This window comes from Salmo salar, chromosome ssa08, assembly GCF_905237065.1.
Source record: "Salmo salar chromosome ssa08, Ssal_v3.1, whole genome shotgun sequence".
Lineage (NCBI taxonomy): Eukaryota > Metazoa > Chordata > Actinopteri > Salmoniformes > Salmonidae > Salmo > Salmo salar.
This window is the reverse complement of record NC_059449.1, coordinates 6,288,939-6,295,740: the sequence shown is the minus strand read 5'-3', so window position 1 is coordinate 6,295,740 and position 6,802 is coordinate 6,288,939.

The following is a 6,802-nucleotide window of genomic DNA, read 5'->3' as shown; positions in this document are numbered from 1 at the left end:
CACCACCACCACTCACTATCACCACCACCACCACTCACTATCACCACCACCAGTCACTATCACCAGTCACTATCACCACCACCACTACTCACTATCACCACCACTCACTATGACCACCAATCACTATCACCACCACCACCACCACCACCACTCATGATTACCACCACCAGTCATTATCACCACCACCAGTCACTATCACCACCAGCAGTCACTATCACCACCACCACCACCACTCATTATTACCACCACCAGTCACTATCACCACCACCAGTCACTATCACCACCACCACCACCACCACTCATTATTACCACCACCAGTCACTATCACCACCAGCAGTCACTATCACCACCACCACTCATTATTACCACCACCAGTCACTATCAACACCACCAGTCACTATCACCACCACCAGTCACGATCACCACAACCACCACCACCACCAGTCATTATTACCACCACCACCACCACTCATTATTACCACCACCAGCCTCTATCACCACCACCAGTCACTATCACCACCATCACTCATTATTTCCACCACCAGTCACTATCACCACCATGACTCATTATTACCACCACCAGTCACTATCACCACCACCACTCATTATTACCACCACCAGTCACTATCACCACCACGACTCATTATTACCACCACCAGTCACTATCACCACCACCACCACTCATTATTACCACCACCAGTCACTATCACCACCACCAGTCACTATCACCACCACCAGTCACTATCACCACCATCCTCATTATTACCACCACCAATCACTATCACCACCACCACCACTCATTATTACCACCACCAGTCACTGTCACTACCACCAGTCACTATCACCACCACGACTCACTATCACCACCACCACTCATTATTACCACCACAAGTCACTATCACCACCACCAGTCACTATCACCACCACCACCACCACTCATTATTACTACCACCAGTCACTATCACCACCACCAGTCACTATCACCACCACGACTCATTATTACCACCACCAATCACTATCACCACCACCACCACCACCACTCATTATTACCACCACCAGTCACTATCACCACCACCAGTCACTATCACCACCACCACTCATTATTACCACCACCACTCATTATTACCACCACCAATCACTATCACCACCACCACCACCACTCATTATTACCACCGCCAGTCACTGTCACTACCACCAGTCACTATCACCACCACGACTCACTATCACCACCACCACCACTCATTATTACCACCACCAGTCACTATCACCACCAGCAGTCACTATCACCACCACCACTCATTATTACCACCACCAGTCACTATCAACACCACCAGTCACTATCACCACCACCAGTCACGATCACCACAACCTGTCACGATCACCACAACCACCACCACTCATTATTACCACCACCAGCCTCTATCACCACCACCAGTCACTATCACCACCACCACCACCACCACCACTCATTATTTCCACCACCAGTCACTATCACCACCAGGACTCATTATTACCACCACCAGTCACTATCACCACCACCACTCATTATTACCACCACCTGTCACTATCACCACCATGACTCACTATCACCACCACCAGTCACTATCACCACCACCACCACCACTCATTATTACCACCACCAGTCACTATCACCACCACGACTCATTATTACCACCACCAGTCACTATCACCACCACCACTCATTATTACCACCACCAGTCACTATCGCCACCACCAGTCACTATCACCACCACCAGTCATGATCACCACAACCAGTCACGATCACCACAACCACCACCACCACTCATTATTACCACCACCAGCCTCTATCACCACCACCACTCACTATCACCACCACCACCACCACTCACTCATTATTTCCACCACCAGTCACTATCACCACCATGAGTCATTATTACCGCCACCAGTCACCACCACCACCACCACTCATTATTACCACCACCAGTCACTGTCACTACCACCAGCCACTATCACCACCACGACTCACTATCACCACCACCACCACCACCACTCATTATTACCACCACAAGTCACTATCACCACCACCAGTCACTATCACCACCACCACCACCAGTCATTATTACCACCACCAGTCACTATCACCACCACCAGTCACTATCACCACCACCACTCATTATTACCACCACCAATCACTATCACCACCACCACCACCACCACTCATTATTACCACCACCAGTCACTATCACCACCACCAGTCACTATCACCACCACCACTCATTATTACCACCACCAATCACTATCACTACCACCACCACCTCATTATTGCCACCGCCAGTCACTGTCACTACCACCAGTCACTATCACCACCACGACTCACTATCACCACCACCACTCATTATTACCACCACAAGTCACTATCACCACCACGACTCACTATCACCACCACCACCACCACTCATTATTACTACCACCAGTCACTATCACCACCACCAGTCACTATCACCACCACCACTCATTTTTACCACCACCAATCACTATCACCACCACCACCACCACCACTCATTATTACCACCACCAGTCACTATCACCACCACCAGTCACTATCACCACCACCACTCATTATTACCACCACCACTCATTATTACCACCACCAATCACTATCACCACCACCACCACCACTCATTATTACCACCGCCAGTCACTGTCACTACCACCAGTCACTATCACCACCACGACTCACTATCACCGTCCCCCACCACTCATTAATACCACCACCAGTCACTATCACCACCAGCAGTCACTATCACCACCACCACTTATTATTACCACCACCAGCCACTATCACCACCACCAGTCACTATCACCACCACCAGTCACGATCACCACAACCTGTCACGATCACCACCACCACCACCACCACTCATTATTTCCACCACCAGTCACTATCACCACCACGACTCATTATTACCACCACCAGTCACTATCACCACCACCACTCATTATTACCACCACCAGTCACTATCACCACCATGACTCACTATCACCACCACCAGTCACTATCACCACCACCACCACCACTCATTATTACCACCACCAGTCACTATCACCACCACCACTCATTATTACCACCACCACTCATTATTACCACCACCAGTCACTATCACCACCACCAGTCACTATCACCACCACCAGTCATGATCACCACAACCAGTCACGATCACCACAACCACCACCACCACTCATTATTACCACCACCAGTCACTATCACCACCACCAGTCACTATCACCACCACCACTCATTATTACCACCACCAATCACTATCACCACCACCACCACTCATTATTACCACCACCAGTCACTATCACCACCACCAGTCACTATCACCACCACCACTCATTATTACCACCACCAATCACTATCACCACCACCACCACCACTCATTATTGCCACCGCCAGTCACTGTCACTACCACCAGTCACTATCACCACCACGACTCACTATCACCACCACCACTCATTATTACCACCACAAGTCACTATCACCACCACGACTCACTATCACCACCACCACCACTCATTATTACCACCACAAGTCACTATCACCACCACCAGTCACTATCACCACCACCACCACCACTCATTATTACTACCACCAGCCACTATCACCACCACCAGTCACTATCACCACCACCACTCATTATTACCACCACCAATCACTATCACCACCACCACCACCACCACTCATTATCACCACCACCAGTCACTATCACCACCACCAGTCACTATCACCACCACCACTCATTATTACCACCACCACTCATTATTACCACCACCAATCACTATCACCACCACCACCACCACTCATTATTACCACCGCCAGTCATTGTCACTACCACCAGTCACTATCACCACCACGACTCACTATCACCGTCCCCCACCACTCATTAATACCACCACCAGTCACTATCACCACCAGCAGTCACTATCACCACCACCACTTATTATTACCACCACCAGCCACTATCACCACCACCAGTCACTATCACCACCACCAGTCACGATCACCACAACCTGTCACGATCACCACCACCACCACCACCACTCATTATTTCCACCACCAGTCACTATCACCACCACGACTCATTATTACCACCACCAGTCACTATCACCACCACCACTCATTATTACCACCACCAGTCACTATCACCACCATGACTCACTATCACCACCACCAGTCACTATCACCACCACCACCACCACTCATTATTACCACCACCAGTCACTATCACCACCACCACTCATTATTACCACCACCACTCATTATTACCACCACCAGTCACTATCACCACCACCAGTCACTATCACCACCACCAGTCATGATCACCACAACCAGTCACGATCACCACAACCACCACCACCACTCATTATTACCACCACCAGTCACTATCACCACCACCAGTCACTATCACCACCACCACTCATTATTACCACCACCAATCACTATCACCACCACCACCACTCATTATTACCACCACCAGTCACTATCACCACCACCAGTCACTATCACCACCACCACTCATTATTACCACCACCAATCACTATCACCACCACCACCACCACTCATTATTGCCACCGCCAGTCACTGTCACTACCACCAGTCACTATCACCACCACGACTCACTATCACCACCACCACTCATTATTACCACCACAAGTCACTATCACCACCACGACTCACTATCACCACCACCACCACTCATTATTACCACCACAAGTCACTATCACCACCACCAGTCACTATCACCACCACCACCACCACTCATTATTACTACCACCAGTCACTATCACCACCACCAGTCACTATCACCACCACCACTCATTATTACCACCACCAATCACTATCACCACCACCACCACCACCACCACTCATTATCACCACCACCAGTCACTATCACCACCACCAGTCACTATCACCACCACCACTCATTATTACCACAACCACTCATTATTACCACCACCAATCACTATCACCACCACCACCACCCCTCATTATTACCACCGCCAGTCACTGTCACTACCACCAGTCACTATCACCACCACGACTCACTATCACCACCACCACCACTCATTATTACCACCACCAGTCACTATCACCACCAGCAGTCACTATCACCACCACCACTCATTATTACCACCGCCAGTCACTGTCACTACCACCAGTCACTATCACCACCACGACTCACTATCACCACCACCACCACTCATTATTACCACCACCAGTCACTATCACCACCAGCAGTCACTATCACCACCACCACTCATTATTACCACCACCAGCCTCTATCACCACCACCAGTCACTATCACCACCACCACCACCACTCATTTTTTCCACCACCAGTCACTATCACCACAACCAGTCACGATCACCACAACCACCACCACCACTCATTATTACCACCACCAGCCTCTATCACCACCACCAGTCACTATCACCACCACCACTACCACCACCACTCATTATTTCCACCACCAGTCACTATCACCACCACGACTCATTATTACCACCACCAGTCACTATCACCACCACCACTCATTATTACCACCACCAGTCACTATCACCACCATGACTCACTATCACCACCACCAGTCACTATCACCACCACCACCACCACTCATTATTACCACCACCAGTCACTATCACCACCACCAGTCACTATCACCACCACCAGTCACTATCACCACCACTCATTATTACCACCACCAATCACTATCACCACCACCACCACCACCACTCATTATTACCACCACCAGTCACTGTCACTACCACCAGTCACTATCACCACCACGACTCACTATCACCACCACCACCACCACCACTCATTATTACCACCACCAGTCACTATCACCACCACTCATTATTACCACCACCAATCACTATCACCACCACCACCACTCATTATTACCACCACCAGTCACTATCACCACCAGCAGTCACTATCACCACCACCACTCATTATTACCACCACCAGTCACTATCACCACCACCAGTCACTATCACCACCACCAGTCACTATCACCACAACCAGTCACGATCACCACAACCACCACCACCACTCATTATTACCACCACCAGCCTCTATCACCACCACCAGTCACTATCACCACCACCACCACCACCACCACTCATTTTTTCCACCACCAGTCACTATCACCACAACCAGTCACGATCACCACAACCACCACCACCACTCATTATTACCACCACCAGCCTCTATCACCACCACCAGTCACTATCACAACCACCACCACCACCACCACTCATTATTTCCACCACCAGTCACTATCACCACCACGACTCATTATTACCACCACCAGTCACTATCACCACCACCACTCATTATTACCACCACCAGTCACTATCACCACCATGACTCACTATCACCACCACCAGTCACTATCACCACCACCACCACCACTCATTATTACCACCACCAGTCACTATCACCACCACCAGTCACTATCACCACCACCAGTCACTATCACCACCACTCATTATTACCACCACCAATCACTATCACCACCACCACCACCACCACTCATTATTACCACCACCAGTCACTGTCACTACCACCAGTCACTATCACCACCACGACTCACTATCACCACCACCACCACCACCACTCATTATTACCACCACAAGTCACTATCCCCACCACCAGTCACTATCACCACCACCACCACCACTCATTATTACCACCACCAGTCACTATCACCACCACCAGTCACTATCACCACCACTACTCATTATTACCACCACT